General features: G+C 42.1%; 2 long non-coding RNA genes across 3 annotated transcripts in view; one reads left to right on the top strand and one right to left on the bottom strand.

The window, feature by feature from the left end:
* The first annotated feature begins 5,026 nt into the window (after nt 1-5,026).
* LOC136792031 (uncharacterized) lies at nt 5,027-12,678 on the top strand. Of its 2 annotated transcripts, none has more exons than XR_010835142.1 (3): nt 5,027-5,347; nt 5,592-7,773; nt 12,317-12,678. It is a non-coding gene; the product is annotated as an uncharacterized lncRNA (long non-coding RNA). The 2 variants fall into 2 exon arrangements; XR_010835141.1 differs by lacking the exon at nt 12,317-12,678 and adding an exon at nt 8,155-8,551.
* LOC131763430 (uncharacterized) overlaps nt 5,494-22,263 on the bottom strand; it is a 409,803-nt gene continuing 393,033 nt past the window's right edge. The window contains exon 6 of the long non-coding RNA XR_009337595.2: nt 5,494-6,671. This is a non-coding gene — a long non-coding RNA (uncharacterized lncRNA). The remainder of the gene's footprint in view (nt 6,672-22,263) is intronic.

Here is a 22,263-nt window from a genome sequence, read left to right on the forward strand (position 1 = left end):
AGACTTTAAGGTCCACAAAGCCTCAAGTATTTAGTGTCCAGCCCTTTATTTAAAAAAAGTTTGCTGCTCCCTGCCTCTATACCATTGGTAAGTCCCCAGACAGAAGACTTTACTATTCTTCTCTAGAATTTCTCAACTAGATTCCCATTAATTCACTCATTTATTCATTCGTTAACCAACTAACGTTTGTGAAGCAACTACTATGCACCCGGCACATAGATGAAAAACTGGTTAGACACTCGTGAAGAAACAGAAGACAACCACCACATAATGACCACTCTAATGAATTCGGAGCATGGAGGGAAGGAAGCCTGGAAGGTATCATCTTGAGGGAATCAGACAGGTCTAAATTCAGTTCGTTACAGAGGTGATCAGAGGGGTGAAAAGCAAGAATACAGTTAGTTCCGTTCTCTCCTTGGCAAACGCGGGGGTGCCCACACACGAGGGTAACCAAGTCATACTTCAAGGAGCGAAAGGAGATGAAAGGAAAGGATAGGAAGAACCAAACCAAGACAAAAACATTTAAAGTGACTCATGCAGTTCCAGGGAGTATACAGCTTGGGCATTTAAAAGTTTCTGAAATACTATTAATTGTTTCAGTAACAACGTCTGAAGTCTCTGAGTTAACAATATGCTTTCATGACTTCACAGAAGACACATACTAGCTTACTGTAGATCTTCAATATTATAAAAGCGTTCAGATGGTTCGGAAGAGATGTAGCTTGTTTGTGAGATCAGGGGAGCTCACCATCTCCAAGGATCTAGGGTTATTATCACCAGCTCTGCCTTCAAATTATAAGGATTACATACTGTCAGGTGTTGAACATAACACAGTAAGGGAAGCGATTTAACTCAAGATCTAACTGTGGTTGGTGCTCTACAACCACCAATTGCAATTTTCCTTTTTGTTCACCCAACATCATCCCCCAAACTCACTGATCCATGTTGGACCTTATAACTGAAGAAGCCAGCCTCCTGTGTGAGCAGAAAGTAAATACTTCCCTAATGAATAAGTGATTGAGTGTGATTGCTCCTTTGGCTTTCCGAGCAATGGCACTGGATGAAATACATACTACGGACATACACTGTCAAAGGGAATACCTAGAAGTTAAGCTTAACTATAGCAAGGCAGCATAAATGACACTCAGCCTTGTTTCGTTTTTGATTCACCTAATATTTATCTCTCTAGTAATGGGTGAAAGCCACAACAGTGAAAAATTCTTAAAAGCCTAACAACCAAATAAGACTTACACTGAACAATTTCAGTGTGATCAAGTTATTAATGAATCAGACAATAAACATTCGATTTGACTGGGTACCTGAACACAGGTTGTACTTAACATAAAAATGAAGCATCTGTCCTTTACCAAATGTTAATAAACTTAGGCTAACAAATTCCCTGACTTCAGTGATTTTAAAGTGATATTTTATGTCTATAACTTTGAACTTAAATATTTAAACGATCATCCATTGGCCCAAACAAAGTACCACAGGAGAAGAGTTAAAATGTTCACTTAATCAAATAATAAATGAAATTGCCACATTCTGGAAGGGGCAGCACACCAAGGTAAGCTTTTATCCAACAAACATAAATCGGCATTTTTTTTAGCAAAGAAAAATCATTAGTATGGTTGGAAACCTTTACAAAGAATTGTTATCTGGGGGATTCTCAAAGCTAGTAAGGGTGTGTAACACCAGAAAATACACTCTGTTTTAGCTTGACAAGCTATATTTATATGCCGAAACGTAAACAATGCTGGTTTAAAAAAGAGAAAAAGAAAATTGATGGGTTTCTTGGCTCTGACACCATCAGAGCATGTTTTATTGTTTTGAGTGTGGTCTCTGGTATAAGTGGAAATCACTGTTTGAAAATATATAGAGATAAATAGTCCCGAATACTTTTAAAATCCGAAATGAAAAGACAAACCCACATTGAAATTTACTTTGTTTCCATGTGGCCAAGGAATCCAATGTTAGAAGTTAACAAGAATCTACATTATTCCTCTCCCTAATGGAGCCAAGCTTCATGTGTACTTGTGATATCACAGCATGTTCTTACAAAAATTAATTTCAAATAAAAAAGGTAGGATAATGATTACTTTCAGCAGAGGAACAGATAAGGTAACAGAAGGACACTGTGGCTTAAGCACCGATAGTATATAATTAGGAACAAGAAAAATCAGAGTATTCTTGACTGTGTATTGCTTTTATTTTTCTCCTGATGGACTTTCAGTTTACGTTAAAGAGAGCTATTAAAAATCTGCCTCTGGAAAAGATCTATTAAACATCACAAACGCAGAGACACTTCGAGAATACAGAAGTCGGAAAAAAATGGGTCATCTTATAAAACTGATTATGTGAACTCTCTACATGCAGTGCATATGTCAGCAACCAGGAGAAACAATATCCAGATAAATTCAGCAGATATTCTTTCTTCTGGAGAAAAACTTGTGTCTTTCCGTACATTGTGAAGTCAAGAGGGTAGGGTGGGAGCCGTTAAGTTTTATCCATGAGCCATAAACACCAGGCTGGCTTTTGAAAAATAAGCCGAACCCAAAATAGCCCAGAAAAAAATATTTTGTAATTAAAAAAAAGAGCTATATATATATTTTTCCTGTCCAAATCTGGAATCCTTACTATCTTATTTTAAACAAGCCAGAGATTGCAAGCTTCTATCTGTTTGGATAGAAAATAATTTATATAAATGTTTTGTTCAAGCCCAAAAGGGAAAGAGAGTTTAAATATACAGTGCATGAAAGATGCATGCCCAACTTCAAAACAGCTTAGTGCACAGAAGAGGAAAAATAATCTAACCTCCTGTTAGTCATTCGCAGCAGTCTTTAAACTTAAAATATCTTGCAATTTGCAACAGTGTTTCAAGGACCCCCAACCTTAAGAGATTGACCCAAATTTCACAACTGCCCTGCTCTGGTGCCTCTTCGATGGGGAGAACAAGAGGGTCAAAGAACAAAATGGACGCAAAAATCTGTATTTTGCACTCTTCCTCTGCACTTGAGACAGAAAAACGGGGCAGATAAATCTGTATAAGACTAAACCAAATCTCTTTAATTCCAGTCAGCTTTTATCATTCAGTCAGTCACTGAGTCTGCGTGTGGAAAAATTCAGGCTAATTCCCCCTAGCAACAGCCTCAGCCTATCAGGAGACTTTATGTTCCAGGCAGCTGCCAGCCGGAGAGAATAACGCTAAGTAGGTCAGGCCTGTATTTCTAAAAATGCTACGGTCTAGTAACCCCACTGTCCCGTCTGTCTGCCCTGCCCCATAATAACCTCAATTGCTTGGTGACACAATGACATACTACCCTGTTAGAGAGCAATCACATCATGCTACATTATTCTGCTCCAAGCATGACTGCTGGGTGAAGGACCCTCGGAGGGGCAGCATTAATCAGGCAGCCATTCACGTCCACCAGCACTTCACTCGCGAAATGGGGACTGCATTAATGACCAGCTGTTTGAACTAACACAAACAAAATCATGTCTTCCACCCTGTTGGGTGCACAGAATACGCTATTCTGATCTGGCAGGTTCCGCTTCTTGACTAAATCGAAGATGTAAATTAAACGGGCTCCGACAATCTCAGCTTCGGCAACCTCAGAGTAAGTATATTTAAATTATATTACATGTGAGTCCAAAAGCTATTGATTTAATATACACAGCTTTCCTTGCCTCCGATTTTCCCTAATCCACATTAGAAAGGGAAACACATACATGGGTAACGCAATACATATGCACATATTACCCAGGCAGCCAAAAGCAGGGAGCTGAACTAAAACTGACTTCTCTTCGGGCAGAGAACAAAGCGGGCGAGGAGTAATTGTGCAGTGTGAACACAAATACAAATACAAAATGAATGCCCTGGAGGAGCGCTGAAAACAAATAAGAGTAAACATCCTAAGCCTACGGACCAACCAGCTCCTCCCACCGTCTCTTTGTGGGGAGGTAGTTACACCACAATCTCCAAGCACCAGAGGCAAGGGAGGGAAGTGAACGTGGCCTTCAAATCCGACCACTGTGGTGTCCTGACTTCCCATGGGGTTACTAACGGACTGCTGTTTGGCTTCAAGACAACCAAGGCTCCGTCAAGGTTTATACGAGGGCCACCAACAAAACTCAGGACTCCACGGGAGTTTTTGAATTCTAAAATGCAAATTGTCGCATGTAATTGACCCTACTGACCCGAGTGTAACTTTTAACTCCTCTCCACATTAATGCACAAAAAACAAGCAACCAAAAACGACGTGTAGATGCAGAGATAAGGGAGATTGGCAGCACTGTTTGGGGCTATGTGGGGAAATATCGCGTATTGATGGGGGCAGGCGCTGATACTTCCTTGCACAATTAATCTGCGCTTTTAAGGGTTCACTTTCATTTAACGAATATACAGTATCCCCCCGCCCCACGACAAATTGATAACTCAGCCTTCAGTTGTGCAGAATTCAGCAAGTCTTAGATGTGTAACCCATCAGTATTTGATTTACAAACACAGAAAATTCCTTAATCCATTTGCCCTTGTTTGAACTGGGTTTGATAACTTAGTTATGACTATCTTCTTCACTTTGTGGCACACATCACATAGTTATTCTTGGAGAGATACAGTCACTGACGCAACCATGAACCACTAATTACAAGCTGCTGACATTCTGCTTGTCTATGCAGCTTTGAAGTTCTAAGTCTGTTTTTCTCTCATATGTGCTTGCTCAGTTTCATTCTCTTTCCCTCACTGCTCCCCTCCCCCCATCATTCCCTTTTTCCTTCTTTCCACTTCAAGCGTTTCTGGATTCGCTCTAGGACGACCTGGGGGGAGCAGTAAGAGCAGATCAGCTTCTCCAACCTGATTTTTTTCCATTCCCTCCCTACTCTCCACGCACAGAGATCTACAGTTTGGAAGTACAGTAATAAGGTCCCCACCCAGCCCCGCCCGCAGGAATGCATCAACAGCTGGCCAAACATAATCCAACACACAGAGCCGCCTTTGTAGAAATAGTAACAAACAGTGAAAGGGCCAGACAGGCGGCCCAGAAGAGCTCCCCATGACAACTGGGAAAGCTCTGCACCCTCAGGTTTGAGCTGACTCCACCGAGCTGGGCTTGGAGCACCGCAGCTCAGGCACCCGAATCCAAAACAAGCCTCAAGTGCCTCCCCCAGCTTCACCAGAGGCTCTTTCCAGGGCACTCGTGTCTCCACACGGCTAGGCAGACGCCGGCTCTCTCTGTATCGAGTAGGACCGTGCTCTGCCACATGGCACATGCCCTCAAAATGCGACCCCGCCATCCCAAATCTCATGAACAGCATCTGCACCTGAATCTAACCAACTACCTGTGAGCGGGTAAGACCACCTCTTCCTTAGAAAAGGAATTTACAATTCTTTTCTAAATTATAGGCTGATCCGGGAGTTCTAAAACATGTAAATATAAGACTGCATTCATCTCTATTGAATGTTTAGCATCTGAAGTCTGTGGTAGCCAGCTGGTCTCAAAGTCATCTGGGATACATTTATTTTGATTAAATTGATCAGATTTCTATTTACAGGATAGAATTTTTCACCATACTGAATACAGCTGTGTTTACAGGGATTTGCAGAAGAAGAAGAAAACAAAACCCTACAATCAGTCCCAGGGAAGCACAGAGCACTCAGAACTTCAAGGAGTTAAAGCTGAGGAGGGATGCTTTCCCATTAACAGGAAAATTCTGCTCATGCAGCTGCTTTGGCCATGCTCTCTAGCTAGTCAGGAAATGGGTGTTGAGCTGAAGCTGAAAATACAAGCTGCAATCAAGCCCGACCCAGCAGAGTGACAGACTTCCTGTGTAAAATGGTCAGAAACCTCTCTTTTTTCACGTCTCCACATGCATGCACATGCATTTAAATCCATGCTGCAAGGCTGCTCTCTTCTCTGGGGACACTGGCACAGTCACCTAGCCCATCACAGTTTCTTCCTTGACGGCACCGGGGACATCCAGACTACAATTTACAGTTCCTCCATCCATGTACTGGGTTACAAATTATGCCATCCTCCCTAGAATGAGACTGCAGGGCGGGCGGCAGACAATCAAACGGCATTCGGCATCTCTTGCTTCCGAGGCACTCGCTCGCTCTGCTTTCCTCCAACTCTGCCTCGTCGTCGTCAGGCAGGCAGACACATCAGATACCTGGTTTATCCATCTTCGGCTCCACTCTCAGGTAAAATGCCACCACATCTCGGCATGGGTTCCCCCTCCCCCCCCAGACTGATGCCTGGGAGCAGCCCGAGCTGGGCGCGCCCTGCGGAGGATCGGTGGGCACCGGATGGACAGTATTCCTAACTTCTCCTGCCCTGGTCCTTGGCATTCTTTCTATCCATCCCACCCCGGGTCTTTTGCAGCGTCACCCTGTCCTCCAAGTCCCCGCATCCGGTTGCGAGGGGACCCTGGCCAGAGCTCCACCCGCAGGTCCTTCTTCCTCACTGCGTAGACCATCGATGCCGGGGTCGGGTGCACCACGGAGAAGCCGAGGCCAGGAGACGGCAGGAGCAGCTCAGGTAACCAGGGGAAGCTTGGCGTGCCCACAGCGATGCAGCCCTGGAGCTGTGAGGAAGACGGTCTGGCTTCAGAATTAAAATTTTTAAAAAAAGAAAGGAAGGAAGGAAGAAACACAAAACAGCGCAGCTCGGTGCCTGCGGGGGTGGAAGAAACAGACACAAACCATAAAAAAAAAAAAAAAAAAAGCGAGAGTTAAAATCAGATTTCCAAAAAAAAAAAATAATACATAGATCAGAGTACTTCATGTGACTTTTATTTCTGACGTTTCTCGGGTTACTGGCCTCCCCGCCCCCTCCAAACTCTCTTCCGTCCCTGAACGCCACTGTCCATGGGTGCCGAGTCACAAAGGCTTTTTGCTCCAAAGTGCTGCAGACCCAGCATCACACGAGAAGCCACATGACAACTGCAGTCAGCTGCTGATGTGGTCAACTGTTGCCGAGGCGCGGGAGTAGGAGGGAGACAGATCTCAAGTGAGACAAGCCCCTCTCACGCTGCCAGGGAGAAACTCCCTGAAAAGAACAATGAGGAAAAGGCATGTCTGAAGAAATGCCTGTGGATGCCTACAGACTTGCCTATACACACACTGACACAGCCTAAAGAGACCACGGGTGCTTGGAGACGTTCTGAGGATGCTGTACCGCAGACACTAGCTGGATGGCAGCAAGATTATTTCTAGTTTGTATTAGTCAAAGCTGACTCCACTTAAGTGGATTCCTGAAAAGCACACACCATGTCTTCAGAGCATGATCAGGCTTGGAAAACCAATTCTGTTATCTCTCCCTGCAATCTGTATCTGAACCTGCATTCTGAATAATTTATTTTTAGACTAATAAGATGCTCGCCAAGACCGCTCCCCTTTTCCTCAGTGAGTGGCACAGGCAATGTTCACCCAAGTGGGAGAAGCTTTTGCCCCTTCGTAGGGAGAAAAGGCGAGACAGTTTTCATTCTTTTCAAAAAAAATGCAATTTCTTATTTAAAGGCATACGAACATATAATAAAGTTCTCCTGGAAGGAAGCATTAAAAACAAGCAACATGTTTCTGCTCCATTGAATTGACATGCCTCTTATTTGCAGTGTTTGGCACCTAATGCTGGCAAATGGTGGTGAAATTTTTCTAATGCTGCTCATGGCTGCATCCAGAGCCCTTAAGCCACTGGGATATTGCTACTTCTCGGCAGCGTGAGAGCAAACAACTGCTTTCTGGAGCACCTCTCTGCAGAGATGCTGCACTGCCAGGTACTAGTTCCATTAACGCAGGCAGGAGAGAGGTGGCTTCAGGGCCTTGTAGATTCCGTCACTCGTCCTGGAATTAAATACGCTGCCAATCTGGGACATCCTGCCCATGATGTGAGAGGTATGCTTCTCTAGAAAACTTGCTCATGCCACCTAACTAGAACCAGAGAATCAGTAAACGGGTGGCAAGAATTATCTACAACTTGTCTTATTCAACTGTTGACGTCAAGGTAAGCGGCCCTTAATTTGTTCAAGATACACTGATCAGCCTCCAGTTGTAGGACAGTCAGGGATTGTCCCAGACACTGGGGAGAAGACGGGCAAGGTCTCTTCCATCCTGGAGCTCACAGTCCAGTAACTGCATGTATCTTTTTATCTTCAAAGCCAACCTTCTCCCAATTTGGATACTCCGAAGACATCTCAAGAAGAAACCCAGCAGTCCCGTTTTCATTCTTTCCTAGCCATCAACCTGTATGAGCTCCCAAGTTCTATGGATTCTTTCCCTACAAACTACCCTTGAATTTAAGATTTCCTCTCCATTCCTCTAGTCTAGAGTCTACGCTCACGCACTCACACTCAACAATCTTCTCACTGGTCTCCTCTTTTGTTCCAGTCCACTGGGCAACCTGCCACTAGACGAATCCTAATAAACCACCATGCTCTGGGTGTCCAGAACCCCTGTCCGTGGGGTCTGGGCAATCCACTGTCCCAAACTGAGGATGGCTCCTGATTTTTTCACATGCATATGCTACCAGTAAAAGACCCCCTATATCTGATTGTACATTATCTATCTCAGTTGACTGGTCTATTCCTGATCCTCTGAACACATCACTCATTGAATCAGGAAAAAAATAATAATTTTGACTTACTTTTGTTAATAAGTAGGCATAGAGCACTGTAAGGAAAACAAAGACACGTGAGGCACTGTTCTTGCCCTCAGACAATGTATAATCTATGGAACCTGTGCTTTTGCTATTGGCACTTACTATGTACTATCATGACTTGCTATCTCTTCTAGGTTTACTTCCTATAACAATAATAAACAGGTCTAAAGCTGCCTACCAAATGAATGTTGGCTAAATAGCGCCATAAAAGGGCTGAAAAGGGAAAGATTACTTGTACCTAAATGTCAGGAAAGGTCCCCAGAGAACCCCGAGATCTGCAGTGAGCTATGAAATGTCTGGCCAGGGCAGGGGGCGAGGTTTGGGTCACAGCAATTAATAGTAACAGCTATAGCGAAACACTAGCATTTAATTTATGCCAGGGTCTCTTCTAAGCATTTCATACACATGAATGCACTTAATCTAAACAATCCTGTGAGGGACTTATTGCTTTGAAAAGCTCTTTTCAATGGTACAGAACAGAAGCACAAAAGAGAGGTTAAATAAGCTGCCCAAGACTGCACAGCAAGTAGGAGGTAAAGTGCTTCTGGGTCCAGGGCTCATCTTTTTCACTGCCATGCTGTACTGCCTCGGAGCTGGAAAACCACAAAGGTGAGAGCACACAGCCTGACTGAAGGTGTGTGAGGGGATCAATCTGGTTTGAGTATAAGTTTTGGAGAAGTGAGACCAGACCGGGAACAGCCATATTATAAGACTAAGGCGTTTTACCCTTATCATAAGCCACGCAAACAAAATTACAGGTAGCCACAGCTGTAATTAATAGAGGGAGGAGGAAAGACTGGATATAAGGAGAATAATCAAGAGGTTCCTGCAATAGCCTGACTTTAAGGGCATGGTGCCTGAACTCTGGCAGTGGCAGAAGAAAAACTGAGATGGATTCCGGAGGCTTTGTGAGAAAAGAAATAACATTACTGAGGTATTCTTGGGGAATAGGGAAAGTGATGATAGCAAAGTTGACTGCACATTTTTTAAACCTGGAGAAATTAAGCAAGCAGGTCCTTGAGCTTAGGAGTTGTGTCTTTCATCTCTGTTTCCTGACTAGCAAGCACAACACTTGATACATTTTTTTTTTTTTTTACATGGCGAATGAGTCCATAAGTAAACGGAGGTAGAAGTGGAAAATTAAAAGCAATTCTACATAGAAGGAAAAACTCTACAGAAAACTTACTTTTCATAGGACATCCAAGGGGAGAGGTCCATCATGAAATTATATACATAGAAATAGAATTCATTTTCTGTTGCCACCTTTGGCCCCAGGTTTTCGATGATCCCTGCTTTCACCCACACTACGCACCTCAGACGCTCCTCTTCAGGCCTGTTTTGATCAGGTCGTGTTGGCTCTGCCCTTCTCCAGCCACATCAATCTTTGCCCATCACCTGCAGACCCATCTTACCTAGGTCCAGCCCCTAATTCGAACACCGCACTTAGCAAGGCAATAAAATCAGTATCCTAAAATACTTTACCATTCTTTTCTTTTTTCTTTTTTTGATATGTAGCAAAGCAGGGAAACCACACAAGTTTATCAGCCTTCGCATACAATCTTAGCTCACCAGAATACTAAATTAACAAATGCACCTCATTTCTTAGGCAGCTAATGAAGGTTAATATGACATACTGCCTCTGGCTCTGGAAGTAAAAAGGGGTATTATTGCCTCATATTATAGCTGGAAAAAAAAGTTTAATAATCTTTCTCATCAGCCACAAAGAATTGGGTTTTTAATACCCAGATATATTTTAGTAAAAGTCTAGTATATCATCTCTAAGTGGAGTTCAAGACCAATGTCAGATAACTAGGGCATTTCAAGACCCTGCTTATACTAAAGACCAAGGGAAAAAATGTTCAGTTAAAGCCAGATTTATTCCTACATTCTTAAAGGAAAAAAATGCAAATTTATGTTGGGAATATTTTTTTATATTGCTTTAGATCAATTCTAGTGGTTAATCTTTAAATATTAAGAAGGAAACTTGAATCTGGCATATAAGTGATTTCAAGTAAATGGGTAATATGTGAGTGAGGTCACTGGTTTGTTCAGTGACACTCACACAAATGTGTTATGTGGACCTTCTAGGGACAGATGGTATATTAAGCATGATGGGAGGAGAATAAAATGAATGAGACACTGTCTAGGCCCATAAAGAGTTTATGATACCCTCACCCAGGAAGACACTTCCCTCTCTTTGACAAAGGGGACCTACTGCTTTTGAACAACAGTAAAGCACAGCAGAGGTTAGTTTAAAAAAAAAAAAAAAGATATTGCTTCTTGAAAGGAAGTCAACCCATTAGGCCCCGTTGAGGTCTTACCCATAAAAGAGAGAGCTTGGATGATGAGAATACTCAATGAGTGTGACTCTTGAATCCCTTCAGTGAATGAGAATGCTACCCTTTGTCTCTGCAATCCTGAGAGATATTGATGATGATAGTGACCAGGCTGTAGAGAAAGGAAGCCTCTATAGGCTATTTACTAGGTTGCTAGAGGACTTAAAATTGCACGCCATGTTCTCTAATTTCCCCAAAATGGATACCGAATTAAGATTAGCTCTTCACAAAGCAGAATGACAAAGTGACTAACGGCTGGCAGCGCCCTGGCCCCTCTTTCTGTTACCCAGTATTATTACCCTGATCCAGTTTACAGGGGCCAAATGGCAATTTGAAGGTGGAAAGACTGTGTTTGTTCACCTGTGAGTGGTTTGACCTTAGACTTTGCAGAGCACTGTCAGGAAGTCAGTTTTTCCATGCTCTTTACAGTAAACAAAGACAGTGTGGCTGGAATCCAAATGTTACAGAAGGTCAGGGACCAAACTGCCTCAAAGACAAAGAGACCGCTTCCAGAAATTGAAACACAAAATAGATGTGAGCGCCATCGACATTCCAAACCGTGCTCCTGTCCAGTGCTTGATTCAAACAATGTGACACATACCCAGCGTCAAAGCATAATAGAAATAGAATCGTAAAACCCCAGGTGCAGGAAAGCACCTTAAAGGTCATCTTGTCCAACTGCAAATCTGAATTGTGAACACTGCCCTTTAAAAATATCTCCTCCGTGCAACACCGCCAGTGCCTGAAAATGCAGTGCCCTGGGAGGGAGAAGCCCATTCCATCTTTTGAAGCCCTGAGCCAAAAGGTCTGGTTCCATGGTACGGGGAACCTCACGGGAGCTTCTCTTTATTGGCCCTCAATTTAGAAGCTTGGGAGCTCAAGTCTAGTGTACTTTCCACATGATGGTCCCTCAAATATTAGAGGGACTCTATCATCACCCACTCAGATGGTTTTTCTCTACACCAAATATTTGCAGTTTCTTTACTCACTACTCTGTGACGTCTACTCCACTCAACATCCCAATTTCCAGCCTACGAATACATCCCAGTTTATCAGTAGCCCTTGGAATGATGTGTCACATGAAACACAACACAAGGCTCCACAGTGTGGCTGCGCAGAGTAAACAGTACTATCAGCTCCCTCCCTCTAGGAGTCCAGATCGAGATCAGTGAAGCATCATCTGCCTTTGCTCTCCAGGTGCGCACATCACAGGGATGATTGACGGGGCTCACCCGTGCCCGTGTTCATAGGCGCTCCACATAAACCATCAGACAGTGGCTTCAGGCAATTAAATGACCCTTTTTGTTTTGTTTTTGGTTAACACAGATGAGCAGATTCTACGGTCACAAAAAGGAAAGGAGAAGTAGTAAACTACCCTTGAAGGAAATATAAACACGTTTGTAAATACACACACTATCTCTTCCATGGGAAGATACAATCCCCACAAGGGTATGCGTTCTCTGAAGGCAATGAGTACACCTTCTGTTTTTCCTGTATCTCAACAGCCCTGCATAAAATGAAATACCTCCAAGCATGTAAAATAGCCTGGCCCAGGGCTTCCCTGGTGGCACAGTGGTTGAGAGTCCGCCTGCCGATGCAGGGGACGCGGGTTCGGGCCCCGGTCCGGGAGGATCCCAGGATCCCACGTGCCGCGGAGCGGCTGGGCCCGTGAGCCATGGCCGCCGAGCCTGCGCTCCGCAACGGGAGAGGCCCCAACAGTGAGAGGCCCACGTACCGCCAAAAAAAAAAAAAAAAAAAAAGCCTGGCCCGGTAGGAAGACCACTGGACTTTCGGAAGTCAAAAGCTCTGGGTACTGGTAGCCACGGTGCCACTATCTTTTTATTTGCTACATGATCATAGGTGAGCCATTCATCTTTTTCAACATCTCAGTTTCTTCAGCTACAAAGTGAACAACTTCAACAGTATGTACCTTGAGCTGCCCAGCATTTCAACGGCTTATGTGGACTTTTAATTTCTAAAATTTTCTTTACTACAATGGCATAAATAAGATATTAACCCTTGGCTAAAGTTGCCTAAAGACTCTCCTTGAAATTAGATAAGTTTTACATTAAATTGTCTCAAAACACGTGAATGGCGCATTCATGAATCAGGACGTTCCTGTGTCTATAGAGTCGTTTATAAAAGGAGATGCCGATTAGATCAATGAGGTGAGTCTGACTCGGGGTCCTGAGATCTTTACCCTCGGATAAAAATAACAGTTTTGAATAGCTGAACCAATTACTGAGATTCTTGGGGTAGGGAATAAAATAAATGTCATAATGTGATATCATTGCTTTCCCGTAATCCAAATGTCTTCTGAAAATGTCTTTAACTATACAGAGAGAACCTTTAGGTTGAAAAGATCGACTTTCTTTCACATTTTTTAACTAGAACCATGACAACAGAGTTGCTTGACATCAATCAGCAGTTCACACGATGGGAACACTCCCCACATTCTCAGTTAGAGAGGAATGAATGATGGCCTATGGTCACTAACAGGATACCAGCTCATTGTGAGATCCAGCATTCCAGTAAAATTCACTCCACAACGAGATTCTAAGACACATCCCACCCTTGTAACATTAACCCGACAGAACACAACAGTTAATCTTTTCACTAAGTGTGTTATTAGACTATGCAATTTTTTTCTTAGATCAAAAACTAGAAATAAAAGTCGGAAAGGTAGGCTTGATTTTCACGAAATCAGAGCACAGTTTTGGGCCAGCCTTTCTTTCTGCACGTCCTTCACTGTTCTGGGCTCAGCACCATCTTCTGCAAAGCAAGGAGGACTCTGAGTGTCCAGGCTCTAATATTCTCTGCTTATAGGTTCAGAAGCTTTTTATTTTCCTTGTAAGGGCTTCTGTTCTCAACAGGTAAAGTACCCTAGCTATCTATGATCCTGGACATCCACAAGCCACACTGCCTCCTAATTTGTCTCATTCTCAGAAGCCTCATGGCAAAGGCCCTATTGCAACACTATTGTCTCAGTCTCAAACCACCCTCTGGGAGTCAGGCAGACTAAGACCCTCAAGCTAAGACCCTGGGCTTGAGTAGCAAGGGTCACGGGGCACACCAGTGAGCCTGACGAGAAGCCGTGACTCTGCGATGCATCTGTGTTCCAGACACACGCAGCACTGGGGAGAGAGACTGATACTTTTTGGTATTTGCAGAGTATAGCTCGATAGCAAATTGTTACATAATTAAGTGGTTAATGGTACTTGATGTGAACAAAAGTTGTAAACATTAACTTACTGTCACCAATAAAATACTTTAAAATAATTAGAACGGCCATGTTTAGCATGCCAAATGTATACAGATATATATCATTGGCTGTTAAGACAGTGCAGTCTTCTCAAGCAGTCGACTTAGGCCTACATCTGAAACTTAGATTGCATGTCTCACTGGAGCATCTTGCACACCTGCATCTGCTGTCCTTTGCTACAGTCCCCCAAGGTCAGCACTATAGTGGTATGGCGCCTATAGGAAGGTATAGATGTGGAAGGAGATAAGAGTGCCAGAATCAGACGAGATGTTTACTGTGTCTTCCATTTGTTTGAATGCATGGTTTATATAAAATTCATTGCATAAGGTGAGAAACTTAGGCTCTCTTAAAAATTTCTGGAACATGAGATTCTGTGTGATTTTTTTGAAGTGAACTGTGGCTCGGTGATGATCTTTTTCTTCGTGAAAATAACTGAGCTTACGTTAAACACTGGTTCTTGACACTCTTTCAAGCACACATACACACATATACACATTTTGTGTGCAGATGGATATTGTGTGTATTTATCTTATTATGAAGTCAGGAAATTTAAATAATTATATATACAAGTACATGAAATTATACAAATATATAGAAGATACTGTCAACACAGATCATTCACTTAAATTTAATAAAGTTGGCTCTAACTCTTGATAGTCTATATTCAAAAGACAAATATTTGTTATTACTGAGGATGTTCCAAAGAATGTTCTTTCTGAAGACTCTAAAGAAAATTTTTAGATATTTTAAAATGCTAATATAGACATAAGTATAGCATCTCTTAATGTGAGTATTTTGAAAGGACAAAATTATTTGTGTGAGTATACGAAAAAGATAAAGACGATCTTATCACTGAGTCTGTAACAAGCCCTATCTATCAGTAAGATCTTATTGTTATCAGTTATTATTATCTTATTGTTATCAGTTACATTATTATCAGTAATGTTGTGAAACACTGGGGAAAGCATCGTTCTAATAATATTGAACACCTAATTATCATTTAATACATGCTAGGCAATGCTCTGAGCACTCCACATTCAATCCTCACAAGGAAACCTATGAGTTAAGTATTATCCTTATCTCCGTTTTACAGATGAGAAAACCAGAGCAACCAAGATGTCAAGTACTTTGACCAAGGCCACACAGCAAATAGGTGGAGGAGCCAGGCTGCAAATTCAGGCAGCCAGGCTCCAGAATTCTTGCACCAGACTCCATCACTCTACCTGCGTCTCTCTTCCTTCTTTCTCCCCCTCCCACCAGACCCCAAATACCAAATATCCACTTAAGGCTAATCCTGCTCTTGGGTCTGCCCAGGTCTTCACATCATTATGAAAACAACAGACAGCAAAATTCAAGGAAGAAAAGACAACTCTTCTAGTGACACGTTTACCTAGTGAGAAATAATCAAACGGCATACCACAGAGTTCTAAGGAAAATTAAACCAGGGCACAAAAGTTGACACGTTTGTTCATACCACAGAGACAGTGACTAGAAAAACATGTGAATGTATAAATCAACATGGTGGGCTGAGACATGCCTGGGAGTAGTAGAGAGACAGCTAGAAGGGGTTAGATGAGAAGATGAGGTAGATAAGCTCAATCCAATAATCATACTGATGACAGCCAGTATGTATTAAACATCCATGATACAGAATCAAGCTTTCTACAGGGGCTTTAGAACCACTTAATTTTTACAACTCTGCAAATCCGCTATTATTTTTATTTTACAAATGAGGAAACTGAGGCAGAGATCAAGTAACTTCCTCAAGATCAAAGAGCTAACGATCATTTGAGGCAAGAGTCACACCTTGCTCTATTTGACTCTACAGCTTGTGCTCTTCAGATTATAGCCATATTACCACTGGCCAAGTTCAAAGCATTATCTAAATCAAAAAAGACCAATAGGGAGGTCTAGGCGAACAGGATCAAACCCCAAGCATCTGGGTCATTAAGATGGCACCAGTAAACAACGTTGAGCTCAGACAGTAGGATCACAGATCAGAGGCAGCTTGCTCTTTGGTTATGGGCTTCAGTCCTGTGCCTGCTGAAAGTAAATGCCATCTGATTGGAATTAGAGTTGCCTGGATCATCTCAGAGCCAAACAAATAGAATTAGCTGCTGCAAACCCTTTTGGGAATTAATCAGAGTGTAAGTAAAAACATAACCATATAAAATGAGCCCTGATAAAGTCTGAAAACAAGGGAACTTGGAGAAGCTAAGAGAAATGACCAAGATGTAAATAAGCTAAATAAAGTGGAGCCACCTATAGGATAGAGCCACGTCTGTGATGGACAACGTGTGATGAGCCACAGACAAAAAGATGGTGAATTCTGGATAATAAGAAATGTTGATGAGATGGAAGAACCACCTGTTTTATGTAAAGGTCCAAATAACCAGATCACAGTGGACAGCCACTCAAATCATGCCTTCATAATACAGAGTATTATTGAGAATAACTCAATTCGCAGGGAGCTTTAGGCAGCCAGTACTAGATAGCCTGTCAGGGAAAACAGAAAGATAATTACAGAAAAGAAGCATATCCTCAGAAAAACAAAAATTAATCAAACTAAGTTTGTAAAGTCTATCTTACAGATACACTGTCTGGACTCATGCTCCAAAAAATACTGTTTCTGATTTTATGCCAATGCCTTTGGCTAACTTAATGGTTTCGTCGTGTTACTTCTAAACTTTAACTCGTAATATCTTAGAATCTTTCCAGTTTCTTAAAGAATCTTAAGAAATTCATAATCACAAAGGACAAAATTTACTTTCAAAAAATTAAACAATGGTATAATGGTTTCTCTATTGGAGAAAAATCAATCATATGACAATCACATTAAAAAATGTAACTCCAATCAAATAGAGGTAATGCTTGATTAAACACAAGTAAAACTGATAGGCAAATTTCACTGAATAGTACTAAGATTAAACTGAAACACTATCACATTAAAATTTTTTAATATTAAAAAGTTTTTAGAATAGCTTTAGATATAGGAAAACGTAAAAGATACTACAGAGTCCCCAGTATTCCTTATTATTAAATCTTACATTGGTAACAAGGAATAACTAACTGATACAGTATTAAATAAAACTCATACTTTATTCAGAGTTCCTTAGTTTTTAATTCATGTCCTTTTTCTGTTCCAGGATCCCATCAAGGATGTCCTATTACATTTATTTGTCATGTCTTAGGTGCCTCTAGGATATGCATTTCTCAGACTTTCCTTGTTTTTGATGGTGTTGACAGTCTGAGGAGTACTGCTCAGGAGCTGTGTCGAATGAGAATGCCCTTCAGTTTGGTTGGTCTGATGGTGTCCTTATGGTTTGACGGGGGTTATGGGTTTGGGGGAGGAGAACTAACAAGTGCCACTGCCATTCTCACCACACTATATAAAGGATACGTACCACCAACGTGCCTTTTTATTGTTGATGTGAACCTTGATCGCCTGGCTGCAGCAGTGCCCGGCGTGCCGCTCCACTGTAAAGTTACTCCTCCTCCCCACCCTCCACCCAATTCCCCATACTGTGCTCTTCGGAGAGGTGTCACCATGGGCAGCCTACACTAAGGAGTGGGAAGTTATGCCCCAACTACGTGTGGGCAGAATATCTACATAAATCATGTGGAACTCTTCTGCAGGGGAAAATTGTCTCTTCTCTCCTATTTACTTACTTATTCAACCTTTTACAAATATCAGTATAGATTTATGAATATTTGTTTTATACTTTGGGCTATAATCCAATACTACCACAATAAAGAAAATTTTAATGAAGGGAGATTTATTCAAATTGATTGGCCAGAATGGACCAGCCACCTTTTGACTCCTGGCCAAGCAAAAAGACTGTAGGTGGAGCAAAGTGCTTGGATGTCATGTACACCTTGAAGATGAAGATGCTGAGGATCATCAGGAGGACATTTCCTCTGTTGCATCTTACAGGGGAAATGAGGACATTCACCCTCATTCCAAGGGACTTTTCCCCTTTATTTCTGATATAGCCAGGATAAAATTCAATATACAGTCAGTAGCTTCAATTTAAGCATGACATGGTTACTGAAATTCTTAAGGCAAATGCTGGATCAATACCTCAGTCTCACAGAAATAACTTTGATGATGTAAGTGGGTATGACACGATCCAAATATACTGACTGCAAATATTTCAGGTATAAATGTGAAAAACATTTGCCCTTTTAAAATTGTTTTTAAAACATAGATACTGTAACACTTGGAAGCATAGGAATACAACTGAAGGTTAAAGGGGTATAGTAAATATATTAGGTACTTACTATATATCATTCATTAGCACAAAGTAACTTTAGGCATAAAATGCATAAGACTCCGTAATAAAGAAAAAGAACATGAAAAAGTGGGATAGAAAGATACAGAACACAGTATAGACTGGAAGGAAATAAAGACAATAAAAAGTACATTTTATTCATTCATTCAATAAATATTTACATAGCATCTGCTATCAGTCAGCAACCATGATAAAGGCTTGGTATATTAAACTGAGTAAAAACACTTACAGATCTTGCTCTCATGTAGACTATCAGGAAGATAGATATTAATTGGATAACAGCACTGTTGAAACATGTGCAGGAAAGGGATAACTCAGTAGGCCTGGCCTGCTCAAACCCTGCACATTCTCATCTTCAGGACTGATGCTTGGTCTGGCACCTGGGAAACGACCTCCAAGTCCTTGGAATATCCTACCAGATAACAGTGACTTTGTATGCCTGAGGCTTTGGCCACACCAGATAGTTTATGCTAACAATGGGATTTATGGTGAACATCTGTGCTTTTGTATGCCTGAGGTTTTGGACCACACTGTATCAATTTGACCTCTAGGGGGCTGGAGACTCGAGTAGCTAGCATGCGGCATGTCTATATAACTGAACCCCAATAAAAAACCCTGGACACTAAGGCTCAAGTGAGCTTCCCTGGTTGACAACACTTGCCAAATGTGGTCACACATTATTGCTGAGAGATAAGCGCTGCACCTGGTGGCCCCACTGGGAGAGGACAACTGGAAGCTTACACCTGGTCTCTCTTGGCCTCCACCTAAGCACCTTTTCCCTTGCTGATTTTAATGTGTATCCTTTCACTGTAATAAACTGTAACTGTGAGTGTAATAGTTTCCTTGAGCCCTGCAAGTCCTTAGGGCAAACCATTGGGCCTAAAGGTGGCCTTGGGGACCACTGACATTAAACTACAGTGAAAACTTGAGGCACATACTCTGAAAGCATTTAACTTATGGGAGCTCATAACATAGTTACCTGAAGTAGACTAGGGGGTCAAGGTAGGCTTTCCTGAAGAAGTGATGTTTGGATTGACATCTAATGGATGTATAAGAATTTATTAGTAAGTATGGCAGGAGTGGGGAGAGGTTTCCAGCATGGGGAGGTACATGCACAAAAGTCTCTGGTGGACGAGAAGAGAGTGTACACAAGCAGCTGCAAGTGAACAGGTGTGGCTGGAGCCCAAGGAGCAGGAGGTGGGATGGGAGACGGGCTGGTAGACACCTGTGCTTTTGTATGCCTGAGGCTTTGGACCACAAGGAGGGACTGGTAGACTTGGCCATTATCCTCAGAGCAATGGGAACCCATGGAAAACTATGAAACCAAGAGGAAATCATCAGCTTGGCCTTTTGAAATGAGAACTCTGGCAAGAGGGTAGATAATTTACTGGAGGAGATGAGTAGACAGAGAGAAAACAGAGAGACCTCTTTTTACAGTACTTAAGATGAGAGGTAATGGTGTCTCTGGAGGGCGTGGTGGAAGTGTAAACATTGAGAAATGCAAGCTTTTACTGGAAATTTAGTGGGTCGATTTGATAGGGCTTAGTGATAAATGGGAAATGAGAGAAAAGAGATCACGGAGGATGGGCTCTACTTTTCTGACCTGTGTAAACAACAGGATGGTTGAGTCACTCACTGAGGCAGGAAACATCAGGAGTGACCAGACATTTTCTTCTAGGGATGAAGCACCAAAACATTGTGCATTTGATCTTGGACACACTGACTTTATGTGCCTTTAGAGCTGAAAGTGGAGATGTTCATAGGCAACTGAATATCTAGGCAAGTGAATATCATACGTATGCAGATAATAAAAATTCATGTTTCATTCACAAATTATACTACAGCTAAGCATTCAAGTGGTCTTTGCCATTTTTCCAGACACTGCTTTAAGCAGTTTACATACACGAACTCATTTTATCTTCACAGCTAGATGAAGCGGATATTATAATTATCCTTATTTAACGTATAATGAAACTATTAGAAATTAAGTTGCTTGCCTAACACACACAGCTGGGATATAAACCCAGGCACTCTGCCCCTGGTGCTCGTGGTCTCACCTGTCATGCTAAAGTACCTCTCATAACAGGCCAAGGAAGGAAAATGAGACTAATTTTGGAGACAGTGGGGAATAACACAGAAGAGGGATTTCAAGGGTAACAATAGTTTAGTAACTAATTAGACCTCTTTTTATAGTACCTTTTGAAGAGGAGAATGTATTGCCAAAAACGTAAAGAAAAAGAGGAGACTGAAATACCCTGGAAGCCAAGAGGAGTTAGTGTTCAAAAAAAAATGTATTTTTTTAATGCTCTTAAGAAGTTTACTGAGAAGAGGACCCTGAGACTGACAACAGAAGGCCATTGTGAACTTAGGAAAAGCAGTTTTGATGTAGTGATGAAGACGGAAGCTAAACTAGAGAGGGGTGGTTGAGAGGTAAAGAAAAGAAGACAGAAACACACTCAACAAATTCGGCCATAAAGGGGAGGAAAGAAAACAATACCTGCAGGGGGATATGGAGTCGAGGAAGGGTTGTTTGCGTGTGAGACCAGAGAGCTTTAATCAAGTTTTAAAGACAATGGAAAGGATCCAGTTGAGAGGGAGAAGTTGAGTATACATGAGAGGAAACAGTACACTGAGAGTGCAAACTTCTTCAGCAGTCAAGGTGAGACAGATAGGAAACAAATATATTCATGTATATTCATGCAGAGCCAAGGAATGAAATGATACTCTACGTAATATATGCCTTGGAAACTAGTAATAGATCCGAGTCTTGCCTACTTCCCGGGTTTGATCTCATAGCATATCCCCACATTGGTTTCCTTGCCTTTTGGCCATCTCTGCCTGCTTTCATAACTCAATGTGCCACCTTCTTCTCGCTTCAGATAATTTGCACACGCTCTCCTTTTGACTGAGAATGTTCTACCCTCTGCCCAATCCCCCACCTTTTCACCTGGTTTCTATCCTGGTAAAGATGTTTAATACATAGCTGTTGGATGAATGAATTGTGTCCAGGACACTTACTGAAACAAAAAGCCCTCTGAAACTCAGTATGATTTTGGAGATTTGTTTCAATGCAATTCTCCACCTAGTTACCACTATAATCTTTTTACCAGTATAAAACTGAGTCATATTTAGAGAAAATGTTGGAGTGTACAAGGCATCTTGACTTCATGTATTTAGTCATATTTTTAGATCCAGACTTATATTCTTCACTCCCACAAATACGGACACATACATATATGCCATCTTATTATTTTATCAAAAAAGAATATTTTCGGGCTTCCCTGGTGGCGCAGTGGTTGGGGGTCCGCCTGCCAATGCAGGGGACACGGGTTCGTGCCCTGGTCTGGGAGGATCCCACGTGCCGCAGAGAGGCTGGGCCCGTGAGCCATGGCTGCTAAGCCTGCACGTCCGGAGCCTGTGCTCTGCGATGGGAGGGGCCGCAGCAGTGAGAGGCCCGCGTACCGCAAAAAAAAAAAAAGAATATTTTCAAGCCAACGTACCTGTACTTAGCATGTCCATGAATATTCCCCTAGTAAGCAAGCAACACAGAAAGCCAAATCCTAATCAGAATGCCAATCTATTAATTTACAATGAGATGTGCAATTATCAATACAACCAGAAGTTCCTGGCAGTCTGACCAATGCCCTATGTTCGTCCCAGAGAAGCTTCAACTACAGGTTGGTGAATCTGACATAAAAATGTGGATGGGACCAGAAAAC

This window comes from Kogia breviceps, chromosome 10 (genome assembly GCF_026419965.1).
Source record: "Kogia breviceps isolate mKogBre1 chromosome 10, mKogBre1 haplotype 1, whole genome shotgun sequence".
Lineage (NCBI taxonomy): Eukaryota > Metazoa > Chordata > Mammalia > Artiodactyla > Physeteridae > Kogia > Kogia breviceps.